Genomic DNA, 19991 nt, shown 5'->3' with positions numbered 1-19991 from the left:
GTACTGGTCAAATAAGCAAACATTACTTCCAATAAGTATTTCAACTGATAAAATTTTAAAGTTGTATGTTCAAGCAAATTAAATATACCAGACGATATCTTTAAAAGGGGATAAATTCTTATAATTCTAGAAACCTCAGGACTCAATTATTCCATTTGCAATTTGGGGGAAATATTTTTAGGTGTCTTCTAATATATGATTCCGTGTATACCAATATATGATTCCAACATCCTCCTGTACCAATATGTATCAGCTTAATTTATGATTTCAAGATCTATAGTTAACTTTAAAACTTTGACTAACATTAAATTGATTTAGTTAATGAATAATCTTTAATTGCTGCAAATTCTCTCTCTCTTTCTCTCTCTCTCTCTTTCCTGTTTGCCCTAATCTCCTGATACACTGGCTGACAACAAGAACATCACTTTACTTGGGGAGTGCTGTTGTTTGCTGAGTTCACATAGATTTCTATATTTTGTGGGTAGGTGGCTGGTGCTGTGGATATCCTTACGTGTTCTCTTGACTCTCTGCAAAAGTTCATAGAGTGGTTGGCTTTTTTCAGTGTTCTGACATTTCAAACACGTATACCTTGGTGTTGTGCACTGCACAGCTTCTCAAACTGCCACCTTCATTTCTTGTTCCACATGGATTATTCGCATGGTACTTGCTTTTTTATCACAGCAACCACCAAAATCCAGCTTTGCAAACAAATGATATCATTGAAAAATACGTAGTGTAATCTAATATGGTGAATTTTACTGTATGTAACTATCACCTCATAAACCTGACCAAAAAAAAAAAAAAAAAAAAAGACTGACAATTCCAAACGTTGACCATATGGGGAGCACTGGAAACTGTCATTCCTTTCTGGTAAGAGTATACATAAGTTCAACAATGTTGGAAAAATTTTTGTAACTGTCAGCAAAGGGTCGTACATACACAGTTGTGTGCTGTGGCCCAGAAATTCTACTTTTAGCTCTATACCTTAGACCTGTGCTGTCCACTATGGTAGCTACAAGCCACATGTAGCCACTGAACACTCGAAATGTTGCTAGTGTCACGTGTTGCAATGATAATATTTTTGATATGTGGTAGGTCTCACAGAATATTATTAAGATAGATTTCACCTCTACTTTTGAAAATGTATCTACTAGAAAATTTAAAATTCCTGTGACTGGCATTATATTTCTATTGGAATGGGCTGCCCTAGAGAAATGTGTGACTATGTCCACTGTTGAAACAAATAATCAATAACCAGTCTGTAGATAAGAAAGATAAGGTGAGATTTATTTGAGCCAAGCTGAGGACTAGACCAGAAGTGTAGTCTCCACCAGGGAAGAATGCACTCTGGAGAAGTGTGGTTTACAGCATGATTATATATCGTTTCAGAACAAAGAGCATACATCAAGCGTGATAGGAATAGCTTTTTTTTTCAAAGTCACAAGGAGATGTTTCACTGCAGTTTAGCACATACACAGCAGGTCAATCTGACCCTGGTTTCTGGGAAGGAATGCTTGTCTTCAAAGAAGTGCTGGCATTGATTGGCCTCAGAGGAAGGGAGGCATTCATCCCTATCTTCGCAGAGTACCTTCTTTGCTTTGGGATAATGTTTAATGTTTAAAGCAGGCATACAGTGCATGTTTGATGGGCCATAAGTCAAGCCACTTTGGGAAAAACAAGTTCAGGCCAAATCAGGTTTTAAAACAAAAATGGCTTCCCCATATGCCTCGATATATGAAAAGTTCTTATTATTCTCATTATTTTCATCACCACCAAAAGACATTTAAAAGAAAGTTCATGCCAGTTCAAAATATCCTAAACTGGAAACAACTCACGTGTCCAAGAATAGTGGAAGAAAGAAATATATTGAGTTATATTCATACGAGGAACACACACAGAAACAAAGAACCACACGAAAAACACGGATAAATTTCACAGACACAACGTGGAGTGAAAGAAGTCAGACCCATGCCCCTCTCCCACAAAAAACCCAGTACATACTTTATGATTCAATTTATGTGAAGGTAAAGGGCAGGAAAAACTAACCTGTATTGATAGAAGTTGGCAGGTGGCAGGGGTGGAGATCACTCTGTGAGCTCTTGCATGGCAAGAGGCAGGAGGAAGATTTCTGGGGTCTGGAAATGCTCTACACCTTAGTCTGGGCGCTACATCAGTAGTTATTCAGGTGGGTTTACACCGGTGAAGGTTTTTGAAGTGTACACTTTTCGTCACTTCTATTTAGCATGCCTCAGTAAAGAAAGTTGAAAGCCACGTGGTTATTGCTAAAGTGATGTTGATACCTATTCTTCTGGTTTGGTCTAGGCTAGGATGCAAAGTAAGCTCAAAATATTTATTATGATATTTTTGCTGTCCTCAGGTTTTTGACTTTCCTTGTTTACGAAGGAAAAGAGAAATTCAGTTCCCCATTCCCAGGCGATCTGTGGCTTTTTGTTTCTCCTCTCTTTTCTGTCTCTTTTATAAATCCTGTTTTTGTCTTTGTTTAATGACAACATTCTAATAACTGTTTCCCATTTTTATGAGTAAATCTGTCAGATAACTCAACCAAAGTCTCTTATTTACTACTACTATTTAAATATAATTTTCATGTTAACATCTGTATACACATCATAGCTAGCTTTGAAATATATTCAGGGATGGACAGACTTCCATGGAAAATTTGGCCCCTTAAACAAAGCCAGTTCCCCTTCGGGGTATAGTTACCAAACCCATTGTAATTCTCTCTGTGTCTAAACCTCTTTGCTTCTCCATTCTGGTCCTTGTGTCTCACCCTCCGCTTCTGGTGGATCTGGGAAACCTCTTGTGCTTTTGCTTTGCTCCAGGATGCTCTTTTGCTCTCAGGAGGGACTTGGGAGTGAAGGGTAATGGCACCCAGATCGAAGCCCCTGAGGTGCCACAGCTTCCCTGGGCCTGACCGTTTGCCCCCCATTGAGGGTCAAGACCTTTCCATCACCATTCAAGTCCTACCTCAAAATTTTTTCCTTACTTGTCCTCTAAGGCCATTGTTTCTCTGACTTCCATTCTTATACTGCAGTCTTGTCTGTGCAATAGAGAAATTAGCTTTGCAAAATTCAGTGAAACGCTGTTCTTGAGAATCAAACACACTGTTCTGGGGATGGGACAAAACTTCTACCACTGTCCTGCAATTGCTGACATGACCGCCTTACTCCTACATCACCTAATCCACACAAAGTTTGCTGAGCTCTTTGTGGTCTTCCACCAACCAGAGCCTGGATTCACTCACTTGCCCCATGCCTTCAAAAACATAGAAACTCCTTAGTGCACAACATTTGGACCCAGACAGTGCTACAGCGATGTCAGTCAAACTTGGGAGGGAAGGTGTGAGGCCACCACTTGGGTAGAGCTCTGTGACCAGCCAAGACAGCCGAGACCCCATCTGTGAGAGAGCAGGACTGGCTGAGGCTCCCAATCCCTTGGTGGAGGTGTGGGGATCTAATGAGGAGGCAAAAGCAGCAGGAGAGACGGCCCCCGGGGCTGAACTGAAATCCACCTGCATCTAAGCAGGGGGAGAAAGCCATTTGGACTTGCTATTAAGTGTGAGATCTTACTAAATTTGTTTATTGCTACAAGGAAATAAAGCAGATGATTTTATGGTGTAATGGTTATTCTCTAACCTGTGCTGTCCTATAATGTAGCCACTAGCTGCATGCGGCTATTCAAATTCAAATTAGTTAAAATTAAGTAAAAAATAAAAAACTCATTTTCTCAGTGCTAGCCACATTTCAAGCACTCAATTGCCACAGGTGTCTAGTGGACCCCATCTTAGACAATGCAGATCTAGCTCATTTATCTAGCCAGCCAGTCACGCATGAGATGTTTTATTTCAAGTTCCTGACTTCTTGCTCAGCATGAGATTCCTTGTAGGCCATTTATTTGATCCCCAGTGCTGGCAGCTCCTGGGTCTGTACTGATCTCTAGGCAGTCCTTGAGCTTTGATTGAGAGGAGGACTTGAGTGTTTCCCCTTGGCCAGTAAAGAACTATTCCTTGCCCTGGCTTTTGCCGGGCAGTGGTAAACCGGCCGTAACAAGGGTTTTCTTACACTGATCACTCCAGCCCCGGCATCGTTCTAGGTTCCTCCAAAGGCTGCCACTGCCCATCCCTCAAGGGAATGCTTGTGGAAGCTCATGAGCTCTGCTTATTATCTCTGTTATTAACTATAACAGCACTGTTTTTTGCGCTTTGGCTACTTTTATGGTTGCTTCCTGCTCGTGGAAATTCACACTGGTATTTTTGTTATGTAGTCATATATATGTAATTAATTTTAAAAATCAATTTCCTATATAAAAAATGTAACTCAATGCAGGGAAAATATTAGGTAGTTAATGATACAGGCACATGGATATGGCTAAACGTGAAGGTGCTATGTTCATTAACGATCTTTGAAAAACATGATTTGGGCTCATTTTTGTGGCACATTCCCACCCTCCCCCTTGCGACTCCAGGTGCAATGTCTCTCGCTCTAAGTCAAGAAGGCAGGAGTGCTCAGCTGTCCCCTCTACACATTGAACACAAAAGGCACTGTCACTTTTTCTGCGAGCCCCTCTCGGGAACTCCCTTGTTCGGACCATCAAGAAGAGTCAAGGCCTTGACGTTGGTCTTAGAGATGATTTTTTGGATTTGACACCTAAAGCAAAGGCAACAAAAGTAAAAATAAACAAGTGGGACTACATCAAACTACAAAGCTTCTGTACAGCAAAGGGAGCTATCAACAAAATGAAAAGCCAACCTACGGAATGGGAGAAATATTTGCACATAATATCTCTGATGAGAGGCCAATATCCCAAATATATAAAGAACTCATACAACTCAACAACAAAAAGACAAACAATCTGATTAAAAAATGGGCAGAGGATCTGAATAGATATTATTCCAAAGAAGACATACAGATGGCTAATAGGTGTGTGAAAGGATACTGGACATCACTAATCATCATGGAAATACAAATCAAAATCATAATGAGCTATCACTTCACACCTGTTAGAATAGCCCTTTTGAAAAAGACAAGAAATAACAAGTGTTGGCGAGGATGAAGAGCAAAAGGAACCCTTGCACACTGTTGGTGGGAATGTAAGTTGGTGCAGCCACCATGGAAAACAGTATGGAGGTTCTTCAAAAAAATTAAAACTGGAACTATCATATGGTCCAGTAATTCCACTTCTGGGTATTCATCCAAAGAAAACGAAAACACTAAGTTGAAAAGATTTATGCACCCCCATATTCATTGTGGCCTTATTTACAATAGCCAAGGTATGGAAACCACCTAGGTGTCCAATGACAGATGGTGGATAAAGAAAATGTGGTATATATACACAATGGAGTATTACTCAGCCCCAAAAAGGAGTGAAATCTTGCCATTTGCAACAACATGGATGAGCTTTGAAGGCATTGTGATAAGTGAAATAAACCAAAGAAAGACAGATACCGTATGATCTCGCTTACGTGTGATATCTAAAAACCAAACCAAAACAAAACAAAAAAAACCGAAACCCAAAAGCAAGCTCTTAGATACAGAGAACAGATTGGTGGTTGCCAGAGGTGAGGGGTGGGTGAAATGGTGAAGGGAGTCCAAGGGAGCAAACTTCTAGCTACAAAATAAATGTCATGATGATGTAATGTACAGCGTGGTGAGAATAGTTAATAATACTGTGTTGCATATTTGAAAGTAGCAAAAAGAGTTGATCTTAAAAGTTCTTGTGACAAGAAAAAGGAATTCTGTAACTATGTGCGGTGACGGATGTTAACTAGACCTATTGTGGTGATCATTCTCCAATATATACAAATATCAAATCATTATGTTGTACATCTGAAAGTAATTTAATGTTCTGTGTCAAGTACACCTCAATGAAAAAAATTAAAATTAAAAAGAAGAAGAATCAAGGCCCATAAACACGTCTGTTAGGAGGTGGGATTGTATCATCCCTGAAGCCTGGAGTCTGTGTCTGGGGAAGACTAAATGGTTTTGTTTGCTCTATCTCCTCTTTTCTCTATTTCACTAACTAGTTCTGAGTGTTTTGTAGGCCTCACTTCTAGTCTTCTTTTTCTCTTCAAAATCTTGGAGGTTGAGCCAGAAGGAGGGGATGCCAATCTCAGTGAAGTCTTCCCAGTTACCGCTGAGCATGATGGCCAAGAGCAAGGGCTCTGGAGGCACACTGCCCGGGTCTGAGTGCTGGCTCTCACCCTCACAGGGCTGGGACCCTTGGGAAGCAAGCTCAGCCTGTCAGTGCCTCAGTGTTCTCTTCTGCAACATGGGATCTTAATAACCTGCACTGTCTCAGCGTTGTTACCTGGACTAAATAAGCTATTACACAGTAAAGCACTGGGGAACCGTGGTGGTCACACAGTAGAGCTCTGAGGGAGCTGTTACGATTGTTATTATTATGTGCTTTGTTTCTACTTCTAACTGCACCGCTGCTGACGTTCAACATTCCCCAGAATAAATTAGGACCATATTAGTGACCAGCATCTGAAAAACTGGTTACTTGATGATTTTGATGGTGATTTAATTGACAGTGGAGACACTGCAGCAGGGGACTGGATCCAACTTCAGCAAATTCTTGGACCTTAGACAGATATGATGATTGTTTAAACACAGTAGACAATCCTTTGCACATGCTTCTAGCAAGAGCTTTTAATATCCTGCCACACTTACCACGAGTATCATAAGAAACGTCCAAGTATGTCCAGTGACCCCATCATTTTGTTGTTTTATTTCTTTTGGTTTTGTGTTATTTTTAAGAAACCAAAGGAGGGAAATATAATTTATCTGGAAGTGTAGAAGATGTCTTCTTTCAGTTATGATGGAGTGTTTGTAGCAAACCAGCATTCACCCTGAAGACAACTAGATAAAGTCTGGATTAAAGGAATTCTGTTTGAAGTCTTTGGAGAAATACCAATGCAGCTAGGACCCACAGGATCAGCTCCAGAGAGAGAGAGGAGCTCATTGGAATGAAACTACTTTTCTACCTTTTCCCCTCAGGGCATTTGCCAGTTCTTGTCAGGGACTGAGAAGCTGGGGAGAGGGCACCTGCTAAGAGTCAGAGAAAACAGCAGCACTTTAAGGAATCACATGGATCTGGAGAGAAAAGAAGAAGGAGGAGGAGGAGGAGAGGGAGGAGAAAAGAGACGTATGGAGCTGTCCAAGTATTCAGACTTGAGGAGTCAAGATCCTGGAGTGGGTTGGTAAGTGAGCTGGATGCTTGGTACAGGATTTCCCCTGAAGACATTTGCAAATTAAGCAATGTGCATGCAAGAGGCTACAAAGGCAAGCAGAGTGTGGCTGAAAGAGAGTGGAATTTTCAGCAGTATCATGGTGCTCAGGGGATAAAAATTGAAGTTCAGGACTCATCAAAGAGGAGGGGCCAAGGAAACACCCCAAGGTCTCAGGTAGGATCCCTGGCGGTGTACAGCATAGTAGTGTGAGCAAACTAGCTGTAGACTGACACTTCCCATGAGTGCAAACAAGCTGCAAATCGGCTTATTCAAGGATTGGATTGGGCTGAGGTGATCTGCTCTTCTGCTGTCTGCTGGGGAGGAGGATGAATAATCTTCAGAGAAAGCTGACATCATTCAAACTACCCATCATTTTTCACACAACAGGTTCACCATTCAATCACTATATTCTAGGACTATAAAGGAACAGAAGCAAGAGAAAAAAAGCAAACCGTGGAAATTGACTCACAGGTGACTGAGGTAGTGAAGTTATCAGATAGAAAGATAAAATGATATGCTTTAGCTGTTCGGAAAATAGACGGCACGATAAAAGTTTTCACGAGAGGAAGAGAATCTATTTTAAAAATCAATGGAAATTATGGAAATAAAATATGTAATAGTTAGCATTTTAAAAAGTCAATAGATCAGTGTGATAGCAGTTTGGACCCACTTGAAGAGAGACGACTAATCTGAAAATATGTACGTAGCAAGACACTCTCTGTAGAGTTTAAGCATAGAGAGCTAAAAGGAATAAAAATTAAGAAAAGAGTGTAAGAAAGATATGGGTTACGTCATAAAGGCCTAACATAAATGTAATTAAAGTCTCAGAAGTTGGAGCAGCCAGAAATGGGACAGAAACAGTATTGAAAGATATTATGGAAAATTAAGGAAAAAAACAGGACGATCTATCAAATCACCTGTGCAAGAAGACCTATGAACTCCAAGCAAGGTAAGGACAAGCAAACCACAGCCAAAACTGCTGAACACCAAAGACACGAAAAAATCATAGCAGCACCCAGATGGGGCAAATTCCTATTACACCATCCAAAGGTTGGGAGCTGAATTCTCAGCAGAAACAATGAAAAAGAAGACATTATTAAGGGGCTAAAGCAATATAATTTCCAACCCACTAACTGCTACTAATCCCTGACAGAATACCTTTCAAGGGAAAGTGAGCTGAAGACCTGACCAGATAAGCAGCAGACCCTAACCAAAGGAAATGCAAAAGGTAACTCTTTAGGCAGAACTTAAATGATCCCAAGGGAAACGTGGAAAATGAAGGAAGGAATGAAGAGCAATGGATAGGCTAAATACGTGGTTAAGTCAAATAAATATTACTATTCGAACAATGATAATGGTGTCTGTGTGATTTAAAATATATGTTGAAGTAAAATTAATGCCAGTAACTCAAAAATCAGGAGGAGAGCAAAAGGAATTAAGATGTTCCAAAGTTGTAGCACTGTCTAGGTAGGAGATGTAAAACGTTCTAATCCATATCAGAGACTTTTGCACAGATTTTACAGAATACATAAAAGTATATATATATATGTATATCAGAGTAAAACCAAGAACTAAAACAATTATTCTTTGTGAGAATTCTCTAGTTTTAAAAATAATTTATTTTGACGTTAAAAATGTAAATGTAAAAAGTATACAGTGAAACGTGATAAATGTATAAACGTTTGTAACTATCAGCCAGACGAATGTACAGAACATTTCCCTCAACCCAGGAAGGTTCCCTTCAAATTTTCTCAAAGAGGGAACCACTCTACTGTTCTGATACTTCCTGGAAGTCGACTTACACAGCAGTATCAGAAAGATACATTTAAAAAGATATGTTTTTGGAGTGTGAAAGCATTTTTTTGATAGGCATCTTTTGCTGAATGTACTGTTCGGGGGGGTTATCCATGTTATTGCCTCATCTATAGTTTCGTTGTTTGCTGCAGACTGTTAGTTCCTTAATATGAATATACAACGGTTTGTATATCACTTCTGTCCATGGACATTTGGGTTTTATCCAGTTTTTGCCTGGTGTAAATGACATTGCTATGAACGTTTCTGTAGAAGCCCTTTTGGACGTATGCATTCATTTTTCTTGAGAAGTAAATAGAAGTAACATTATTCGGTAACAGGGTAGGTATATTTTTAACTTCATGAGAAACTGCCAAATATTAGGAGGGTGGTTGTGCTAAATTACAGTCTAACCGATATCACACAGTCATGTCATCCACACTCAGATGGGGGAGGAGAGAGAAAACAACTTTAAAAATCAATTTTTCTTTTTCTTTTTCTTTTTTTTCCCAGGTTATTGCCTCTGTTCTCTTCCTCTCTTTTCTTTATTTAATTATTTTATTTAGTCATATTGGTTTATAACATGTGTGATTTCAGGTGTACATTATTATATGTCAGTTTCTGTATAGACTGCATCGTGCTCACCCCCAATAGTCTAATTTTTATCCGTCACCATACATATGTGACCCTTTACCCCTTTCACCCTCCCGCCCCCCAACCCCGTCCCCTCTGGTAACCACTAATCTGTTCTCCTTATCCGTATGTTTGTTTATCTTCCACATATGAGTGAAATCACATGGTGTTTGTCTTTCTCTGTCCGGCTTATTTCACCTAACATAATACCCTCAAGGTCCATCCTGTTGTTGCAAGTGGCACAATTTTGTTTGTTTGTTTTTTTTTCCTATGGCTGAGTAGCTTACCACATCTTCTTTATCCATTCATCAGTTGATGGGCACTTGGGTTGCTTCTATGTCTTGGCTATTGTGAATAATGCTGCGATGAATGTAGGGATGCATAAATCTCTTTGAATTGTTGATTTCATGTTCTTTGGATAAATACCCAGTAGTGGGATAGCTGGATCGTTTGGTATTTCTATTTTTAATTTTTTGAGAAATCTCCATATTGTTTCCCATGGTGGCTGTACCAGTTTGTATTCCCACCAGCAGTGTATGAGGGTCCCCTTGTCTCCACATCTTCTCCAACATTTGTTAATTATAGCCATTCTGATGGGTGTACGCTGATATCTCATTGTAGTTTTCATTTACATTTCCCTAATAATTAGTGATGTTGAACATCTTTTCATGTGCCTGTGGGCCATCTTTATCTTTTTTGGAAAAATGTCTGTTCATTTCCTCTGCCCATTTTTTGATCAGGTTGTTTGTTTTGTTGTTGTTGAGTTGTATGGCTTCTTTATATATTTTGGAAATTAACCTCTTGTCGGATATATGATTTGCAAATATTTTCTCCTAGCTGGTGGGCTGTCTTTTTGTTCTGTTCACGGTTTCCTTTGCCTTGCAGAAGGTTTTAGCCTGATGTAATCCCATTTGTTTATTTTTTCCTCTGTTTCCCTTGCCTGAGTAGACATGGGATTTGAAAAGATACTGCTAAGACCGATGTCAAAGAGTGTCCTTCCTGTGTTTTCTTCTAGGAGTTTTATGGTTTCAGGTTTTACATTCAAGTCTTTAATCCACTTCAAGTTAATTTTTGTATATGGTGTAAGATACTGGTCTACTTCCATTCTTCTGCACGTGGCTGTCCAGTTTTCCCAACACCATTTATTGCGGAGACTCTCCTTTCTCTGTTGTGTGTTCTTGGCTCTTTTGATTACTGTTTCAATCTCTTTACTTGTGATTGTTCTATTCAGATTCTCTATTTCTTCTTGATTCAGTTTGGGAGGTTGTATGATTCCAAGAATTTATTCATTTCTTCTAGGTTATCCAGTTTGTTGGCATATAGTTTTTTCATAGTATTCTCTTATAATCCTTTGTGTTTCTGTGGTATCCATTGTAATTGTTCCTCTTTCATTTCTAATTTTATTTATGTGAGCCTTCTCTCTTTTTTTCTTAGTGAGTCTGGCTAACGGTTTTTCAATTTTGTTTATCTTCTCAAAGAACCAGCTCTGAGTTTTGTTGATCCTTTCCGTTATTTTTTTAGTCTCTCTTTCATTTATTTCTGCTCCAATTTTTATTATTCCCCTCCTTCTGCTGACTTTGGGCTTTGTGTGTTCTTCTTTTTCTAGTTCAGTTAGGTGTAGTTTAAGGTTATTTATTTGAGATTTTCCTTGTTTGTTGAGGTAGGCCTGTGTTGCTATAAATTTCCCTCTTAGCACCACTTTTGCTGCATCCCGTAAGAGTTGGTATGTTGCGTTTTCATTTTCATTTGTCTCCAGGTATTTTTTGGTTTCTCCTTTGATTTCTTCATTGATCCAATGGTGTTCAGTAGCGTGTTGTTTAGTCTCCATATTATTTGTAACTTTCCCAGTTTTTTTCTTGTAGTTGATTTCTAGTTTCATAGCGTTGTGGTTGGAAAAGATGCTTGATATGGTTTCAATCTTCTTAAAATTACTGAGGCTTGCTTTGTTTCCCAACATATGCCTACCTTTGAGAATGTTCCACGTGCACTTGAGAAAAATGTGTATTCTGCTGGTTTTGGATGGAACGTTCTTTATATATCTATTAAGTCCATCTGGTCTAGTGTTTCATTTAAGGCCACCGTTTCCTTGTTGACTTTCTGTCTGGATGACCTATCCATTGAGGCAAGTGGGGTGTTGAGGTCCCCTACTGTTATTGTGTTGCCGTCAATTTCTCCCTTTAGGTCTGGTAGTAGTTGCTTTATATACTTTGCTGCTCCCATGTTAGGTGCACATATATCCATAAGTGTCATGTCCTTTTGGTGGAATGTCCCTTTTGTCATTATATATTGCCCCTCTTTGTCTCTCATTATCTTTTTTATCTTGAAGTCTGCTTTGTCTGATACAAGTTGGCTACACCTGCATTCTTTTGCTTGCCGTTTGCCTGGAGTATCATCTTCCATCCCTTCACTCTGAGCCTATGTTTGTCCTTAGAGCTGAGATGTGTTTCCTGGAGACAGCGTATTGTTGGGTCCTGAAAAATCTATTTTTTGAGGTTTCTCTTCCTCACTTTGTTCCAAATACTTAATGGCAGCTATGAACGTGGCTGTGATCACACCAAGTGTCACCACCGGCCTGTTCAGGTCTGGCAGCAGAGCCACAGAGAGATACTCCAAGGCAGCCCACCCAAGTCTCAGACTCCTAAACGCCAGGTAGAAATAGATGCTCATGAAATGAGTAGAGTCAGGTGATCACTCCCTCCCTAGTCATGGCTGTGCCATTCTTCAGCTCTGTGCCACTAAAAGCGGTTTCTTGTGCTTGCTCTCCATCCCTCGACTCCATCGCCTAGATTTTACCCAACTCTGTTAGATGGTCATGGCCACAGGCCTGCGTCAATGGCTTTAAAGCAGCCCAGGCAGGAACCGGAGGGACCCCTTTTACCCAGAAGATACCAGAGAGACCCCCTTTTGCCAAGAGGACAGCAGAAAAGCGCTAAGGTGAAAGGGCCTGCGAGGGAAGAGCATGCCGGTCGGGTGCGTGGGAGCAGAGGGGAGGGCGGGGAGAGCGGGTCCTAGAGCTCGTGGGTGAATTCGAAGCACGGGTCATTTGCCAAGAGCACTGACTGCCGGGGCCGTGAAAAGGGACACGGAGGCGCGGGTCCACAGCCCTGGAGTGGGGACGTCCACACTGCTGGGCGGCAGAGGGGCGCCTGGGGCTCAGACGCGCCTAACCCGCCGGCTCCTGCAGCTTCCGGGCGCTGGGATCAGCGGGGGCGACTCCTGCACAAGGGCGCTTACTTCTAGAAATGGAAACCCTGCGTGTGATCCGAGATCCCGAAATCAAACTGTGGCGTCCCCGGACCCTCGCTTCCGGGGTACGCCCAGAAGCCTGAGCCAGGGCTTCTCCGGAGCCTCAGCCTCCTTGCCTGACGCGTCGATGGTGCTTCCTGGGACCTTTTTCAATTAAAAAGCGGTGTCTAGAATGGTTGTGGCAGGACCTAAGGTTTTCAGAGAGAGAGAGTGCGTTAGGTCCAAACAACTTCCTTGTCTCTGCAGTGTAGTGGTTATCACGTTCGACTCACACGCGAAAGGTCCCTGGTTCAAAACCGGCCGGAGACAACCTCCTTTTCCTGACAGTTACCTACATGTTTGAAAAACAAGAAAAAGAAGGGGGGGCGGGGCGTGGAGGAGCGGGCGCAGCTGCATTTTTGATTCACAAGAAACGTGGGAGAATTTCAATTACTACCTGAAAGCCTACTCAGCACTAGGAAACAGGCTTTGTTTGTCTGCTCTGAGTCAGATTGGAGACCAGGACACAGTCACTTCGTCCAAAGAGGGCACAGGACTAGGCTGACTTCAGCTTACCTTTGGATCCAGAAATCCCCTCACCTTCTCATCTAGCGCCTAAATCTTCTCTACAGGTTGACAGGTATCATGTCTCTGAAAACCAAGAACTTCTTTCCTGTGAAGCACGCTTGGCTTTCCCCCACCTCAGCACACTTGAGGAACAGGCTGATTTGCGGGACCGAGCAAAAGAAAACGAACCGAAGACTGCACTTGGGGCTCCAGTCCAAGACACGTAGATGGAGTCTCATGCTCCACTGATTGAGCTGGTCTGGGCACCAAAAGGAGCCTGTACACGTGCCGTTATCAGGAGAGCCCCTTGAGCCAGTTCAGAGATCAAGGAGCAGACGGACTCCGCTCCTCACCCCCTGAGAGCCGAGTCCGCACCTTACTCAGAAGGAAACCGGGGTTCACAAAGAGAGCATGTCCTTGGCTCTGCCGCACACAGTGCTGAAGCTGGACTAGAACGGAACACCGACCAGTTTCCTCGTGGTCAGGCCTCAGAGCCCAAAGCGTCGCCCAGGCTGGGAGAGGTGAGGGGTGATGAGCTGCGGGGTAAGGGCTGGGAGCCTTGCACAGCTGCATTCAGCCCTGGGCCGCTGGGAATCGCCTCCACTTCTGCTCTCTGGGTCTCAGAAATCTAACCTTTGCTTTCAGAATTTCCGTCTGGGGAGGCAAAATTAGTCGTTGCGTGGCTCCCTGGTGGTCTGGGGCTAGGATTTGGCGTTTTCACTGCCGCTCCCAGATTGATTCCGGATCAGGGAAGTCTTTTGGCAACTTCTCCCCACGCAGGACTCTTCCTTTTCATCCCCAGAGGTGTGTGGGCCCCAAAGTCCAGATGCAGGGAAGAGCCTCTGTGCAGAGGCCAGGCCTCAGGGGCGAAGGCGTCTCCCAGGCTGCGAGAGGTGAGATGTGACGGGCAGCCTGCCCTCCTTCTCCCTTCATCTCAGAAACCTAGTGTCTCACTTTCAGACTTTTCACCTAAAGAGAACTTGGACTTGAGTTTCAATCACTCCTTAAAAAAAAAAAAAAAAAGGAAAGAAAGAAAGAAGAGAAGAAAAAAGAAACATTCAAAAAAGTTGCAAGAAGAGTAACATCCTATTTCTACACCTAAATGCGCCAGTTAACAATTTCCCACATTTGCTTTCTCACTCTCTCTCCATATATATGATTTGCCGCATCCTTTGAGAGTAATTGCAGACATCTCAAAATCCTTAGTAGACCGTTGTTGCTCCTTTCCTTTGGCAATGTCCCTCAAACCAGCTGGAAGACTTTTCCTCCAAGGCCAGGGGAGGGCTTTGTCCTCTGGAGGAGGCCCCTCTTGCCCTTTCAGGAACGTGACCCCTGTTCCACCTAAAGGATAGTGCAGGCCAGGCCTGCCCTGCACTTGTAGGAACAGATTAGGTTGTCATCCCCCAAGCACCCACTGCCCTCCAGACCCCTCCCGGTTGCTTTGGCAGGCAGTGGAGTCTTGGGTCAGTCTGAGCTCTAGAACTGCCCGCCTCTTGAGGGAGACTCTTCAGGGAAGTGCAGCTGCCCCCTTGGCTCCTGCCTGGCTCTCTGTGCCCTGCTGGGATCTGAAACGGTTCTGACCCAACAAAAAGGTGAAGAATCCTTTCCTGTGGTGGGAGGATGAAGGGAGCAGGAGGAAAATGCATCAGAGGGAAGGGAAGAGTTCTCAAGAGCTTCCCAGAATTGTGTATCTGGGGCTGGCAGGTAGGCGGCTGCCCTGTGACAATGGTGCTTAGTCTTGTCTTGACCTGACCCTGACCTGGTCCTGGCTTCAGTCTGAGTCCAAGCAGACAGAGGCATCCTGATTTGTGCTGCATACTCAGTTGTGCCTCTCCCCAAAGTGGGATAGTGACAGAGCTTCTATTTCCAGGGTCCCTGTGGAGTCCAAAGATGCTATCGATGGGGTTTTTCCTTGCATTTCCTTTCTTGCTGAACCTGTGACTCAGGGGAAAAAAAAAAAAAAGGTTTAGCTGTAGCTAAATTAGTGGTCTCTGTGCTAGTTACAAGAAAAAGATTCAAGTTGATAATAAGGATGAATCTTGAGTACTTTTAAACACTTTAAAGAATTTTAATAATTGACGTAGAATGGCATAGAAAATATTTATGTCATGTCACATTTCTAAAGATGACTCCTCATACGCATTAGACTGGTTTAATAATCTTGGTCTAAAAAGTACCCTATGTTGTCTTCCAGATTTTCTAATGACGTAGAAAATATTGGTAGCATAGTATTCTAGTTTATACAAGTCTTGGATTTATTTTCTCTTCAAAATCCTAACGACACTGAAGTGCCTAAATTTCCTATATTGGTTTTACTGGTCAAATGACCAAAGTTTAATTTCAATAAATATTAAATTTATAAAATTTTAAATTATATATTCCAGTAAATTACATACATTATGTAATATCTTCTAAATGTAGATTAAGTCTACTAATTCTAGAAATCACAGTGACTCAATTGTTCCACTTGCAATTTTTGGGTACACGTTTTTAGGGATCATCTAATATATGATTCCAGCACATATTTCTTTATGATGTGTCAACTCAATTTGTGAGTTTAAGATCTATCATTATCTTTAAGTTCTCTGACTGATATTAAATTGAGTTAATTAATGTATACTCTTTGCCCGGAGATTTTCTAACTAAGATAGAAATAGCAAAACAGTGTGTTAATATAATGTTACTGCATATTTTTATAGGTTACAGAGTGCCGTATGTTAACAGGTTAAGGGGAGGTGTGGGTACCCTTAGGGGATGTTGGTGAGCCCTGCCATCACTGTCACTTCAAGAAGTGTAAAACACATGCAATGTCTGCTCCAGGAAGTGAGGAGCCGTCACTGGACACCTGCTGCTTTCCTGAACTGCTTGTTTATTCAAGAAAAAATTTTTCCTCTTTCTTGGTTTCCTGACTTCTAGATCTGAAGTCTTCCATTTTCCCATTCTGCGCCATGCTCCTCTCATGGTGGTCACCGTGAGTGCCCCTAGGCCAGGGCTGGTGGAAGCAACTGGGAAGGGCGTGAACCGGCTGTGCTCCCACGTACCTGCCCCCCTTTTTGATGCCTCCAGATGTGGGCGCCACAGTGCAGGGACCTTGGGTTTGCTCTGAATGCAGCATCTCTCTCAGAGCAGGGCCTGGCACCTAGTGAGCACCTAATAAATGCTTGATGATTGAAGGCATCTGATGGGAGGTTCTGGAAAGCTGAAACGGAGGAGAAGAAAGTGGGTAAGACTGGGAGCAGCCTAGAATATGAGGAACAGAGAGAGACAGACAGACAGACAGACACACACACACACATGTGGGGAGAGAGACCGGGCGAGAATGTCCAGGAACCAGATTTAGTGTGGGAGAAATGTGAAGAGGTATGATATCACTTGAAGACAGACTGTGGTAAGTTACAGATGTATAAGTCCTAAAGCAGTCGCTGAAATAACAAAGAGTTGTAGGTAATAAGCCAACAAAGGAGAGAAAATGGAATCATATAGAAACCATGTAAACACTATGATAGAGCAATTGCTCTTCCAGGACTCTACCCTATAGAAATACTAGTACAAGTGGCCAAAGATATGTGTACAAGAGTGCTGACATGAAGTCATAGAACCAACTTAATTTTAAAAGTATATGGAAAGGGTTAAGTAAATACTGGTACAAACAAACGTTTTCCAGAGCTCTTCTGTGAGGATCCGTGATGATCTTACGATCTTGGTTTAGGTCCTCCTGTGGGGCACAAGACACAGAGAACGGGAGAGTGGCAGTGGAGGAGTCCTCTCTCCACCTTTACGTGAGAGGATGTGCAGAGTAGTGATGCAAGAAAATGTTATATCTTGAGGTGTATGGGGAAGCCATTCTGGTTTAAACTCAATTTGGCCTAAATTTTATTTAAACCAAAGAAGCCTGACTTACGGCCTGTCAAACATTCATTGTACATCCGCTTTAATCATTATCCCAAAGTAAAGAATGTACTCTTGGAAGATGAGAATTGATGCCTCCCTTCTTATGACGCCAGTACTTTTTGAAGGTACATTTTCCTTCCCATGAGGCCAGGGTCATGTTGATCCGCTGTGTACGTGCTAATCTGTAAGAAAATATCTCCTTGAATCCTTGAAAGAGTGTACCCCTGTCATGCTTAGTGTATGTCTCTTTGTTTGGAAATGGTATATAATGGTACTGAAAACCATTCTTCTTCGGAGCACTTTCTTCCCTTGAGAAGGATGCACTCCCCGGGCTATAGTCCTTGGCTTGATTTGAATATAACTCTCTGCTATAGAATGATTATTGATTATTTCCCTCAACAGTAGAAACAATTGCAAACACTGAAAAAGGCGAGATGCGTCCCTGAGTGGGGTTGAACCACCAACCTTTCGGTTAACAGCCGAACGCGCTAACCGGTTGCGCCACAGAGACACGGCGATGCCATATTCTCACCCCCCCAGAGAGTGAGCACTCATTCACCGCTAGGCGCAGCCACCTGCCTTTTGCAGGACAGCTGTCCAGGCTCCAAATCCTCGAAAACCGGAGAGGGGGAGGCGACGCAGCCAGCGTGTTCGTCTCGTTTGAAACCCATGCGTTGGGTGATTGCAAAGGCAAAGGGCAGCCTAACGGCCTCGCCCCGCCTTGCACCACAACCCCCTTAGATGCCAGCGCCACGGAGACGCCCGGGGCCGCGACCCCCGGGGCCTGAGCCGAGTGGGTCCCAAGGGAAGCTGAACACCCGCTGGGCTCCGGTGATGGCTCCTCCCGTTTGCTCCGCCTTCACCCGACCGTTTGCGCCGCTGGCGCTCCCCTCGCTCCGCTCGGCTGGGCTGCGGTCGGTGGGGGGCGGGAGCTGGGAAGTCGGGGTCGGGGGTAGTCGAAAGGGGCAAACGCGAGGAGGCGGGAAAAGAAGCGGGGGAGGCGTGGACGGAGGACAACGAGGCTTCCCAGGAGGCCTGTGCAGAGACGCGGGCCGGATTTGGGGAGACGGGAATTGTTTTGTTGTGTTTTTTAATCGTGTACCGGAATGGAGAGGAAGGAAGGGAGGGGAAAATGGAGAGCGGGCACGAAAGAGAAGAACAGGAGTACCTGCCGCTGTACAAGAACAAAGCAGCGGAGTAATTGGAGTGCTGTAACATCAAAACTCGTCGAGCAAGGACACAGCTCGACGCCGGCACTGTGGCGCGCCGTGATCGTATAGTGGTTAGTACTCTGCGTTGTGGCCGCAGCAACCTCGGTTCGAATCCGAGTCACGGCACTGTTATCTGTCATGCCTGGTGTTTCGCTTTTACTTTGTGTCCAAACCCGCACGGGGCTGCGTCCCCTACCTGGGAGGCTGCGAGCGGCTCTTTCCGCCGGCCACCAGGTCCGAGGAGGTCGGGAGAAAGGAAGGAAACCCTACAGTGCGCTAACCTGGGGACAGGGCCGTTCTGTCTGAGCAGAAGTAAACTGAGGTAAATGGTTTATCTTCCGTGGTACTCCAAAATAGGAGCGTCCTGGATGCTCTAACTGCTCAGCAAGGAGGCTCATGTGGTACAATTGGTGAAAAATGTTGTTTCTGTGTTACTCGAAATCTAAAGGGTCTAAAAGACCAAGATAAAATTTTTCATCAGATAAGTGACACCTCTTCCGTAGACCTGCTTAGCTGGTTAAACCTTGGCTCTTGGGAATCTGTGCCCCGGGGGCGTTTTCAGTCCTTGGCTGTTGTTCTCCGTAGAGCCATCATATTAACCTCTCTGGTGCGGCGTATGCTCTCAAGGATTTTTAATGCCTGTCGGCAGCCACTCGCACGCCATATGGTATCCATCAGGATCCGACACCTGGAAGAACTCGACGATAACCGCATAAATGATGATAACGGTGACTACATGACCCTCCGTCCTGACGACTCGGCTGGCGGAAACCGCGACTATGTGATTCTTCGGCCTGACTACATCAACGGCGGTAACTGAGAGTAAGGCTGTACTGGATGGTCATGCTCTAGGGGTAAGAGTGTGACCAAAAGGGAGGAGTTGTTAAAATCAAACACAAATGGAGATCAGACTTGAAAATTCCCTGAGCAGACAAACCAGTTTAGTCATACAAGCGAAAGCGAATTGAGCTTATTTTGCAAAGCAAGCGGAACTTAACTATGGCCACTTCTTGTTAACACCTCTGAAAATCATAAATGAAACTTAAACCGTTCCCCAAAATTGATATGAGGTAACTGCTTTTAACCAATTCCCTATCACCAGTAAAAGTCTAATGTAATAGCCACCAATCACTGTGAAGAACGAACAGCCACTGCCTCCTCACCGTGTGAGCTGCTTTATAACGGATATACCTCTGAGCCTCATTCCATATTCGGTTTGAGCGCTCCTATTTCCCGAACTGTCTTTTGGTGCACAATAAACATTTACTAACTACTATTTCAGTGACCCACTGGTTTCACTTCTGCTAGTTCTGAACTTTGGCAGTGCCTCAACATTTTCATCTGCCAGACTGGGCCAAAAAGACAACTCCTCGCCACGCTGTTTTTGTCATAGAGTCCCACGGAAGGTCCCCAATTTGCTAAAC

At 43.3% G+C, this 19991-nt stretch overlaps 2 non-coding genes across 2 annotated transcripts; one reads left to right on the top strand and one right to left on the bottom strand.

Moving 5' to 3' along the window:
* Nucleotides 1–17793: 17793 nt before the first annotated feature.
* Nucleotides 17794–17867, bottom strand: TRNAN-GUU (transfer RNA asparagine (anticodon GUU)). The gene has a single exon. It is a non-coding gene; the product is annotated as a tRNA-Asn (tRNA).
* A 754-nt stretch (nucleotides 17868–18621) lies between these two features.
* TRNAH-GUG (transfer RNA histidin (anticodon GUG)) lies at nucleotides 18622–18693 on the top strand. Its single transcript has one exon. It is a non-coding gene; the product is annotated as a tRNA-His (tRNA).
* Nucleotides 18694–19991: the final 1298 nt, after the last annotated feature.

The sequence above is a fragment of the Ceratotherium simum genome, chromosome 2 (genome assembly GCF_057802395.1).
Source record: "Ceratotherium simum simum isolate JZ-2026a chromosome 2, ASM5780239v1, whole genome shotgun sequence".
NCBI lineage: Eukaryota > Metazoa > Chordata > Mammalia > Perissodactyla > Rhinocerotidae > Ceratotherium > Ceratotherium simum.
This window is presented reverse-complemented; position numbering and strand designations above follow the sequence as displayed.